The sequence below is a fragment of the Tachysurus vachellii genome, chromosome 2 (assembly GCF_030014155.1).
Source record: "Tachysurus vachellii isolate PV-2020 chromosome 2, HZAU_Pvac_v1, whole genome shotgun sequence".
NCBI lineage: Eukaryota > Metazoa > Chordata > Actinopteri > Siluriformes > Bagridae > Tachysurus > Tachysurus vachellii.
This window is the reverse complement of record NC_083461.1, coordinates 14832821-14833070: the sequence shown is the minus strand read 5'-3', so window position 1 is coordinate 14833070 and position 250 is coordinate 14832821.

Genomic DNA, 250 nt, shown 5'->3' with positions numbered 1-250 from the left:
TTGTGGAAACAACACAGAATGCATTACACAGAAGATATTACTTTTCAACAGTCATGTGGAAAATTTGCCAAACCAAAAAATAAAAGCTTTATTATATTGTTGCATCGCTAGATCTCATTACTAAACAGCAATATATGTGGATAAACACAGTATGTTGTATTTGTTTCAAGTATTGCACTGAATGCAAGTTATCTTGTCATTTAATCGGTTTAGTCTATTGCATTCCACTGTGCATTGCTTTAAAGATAAA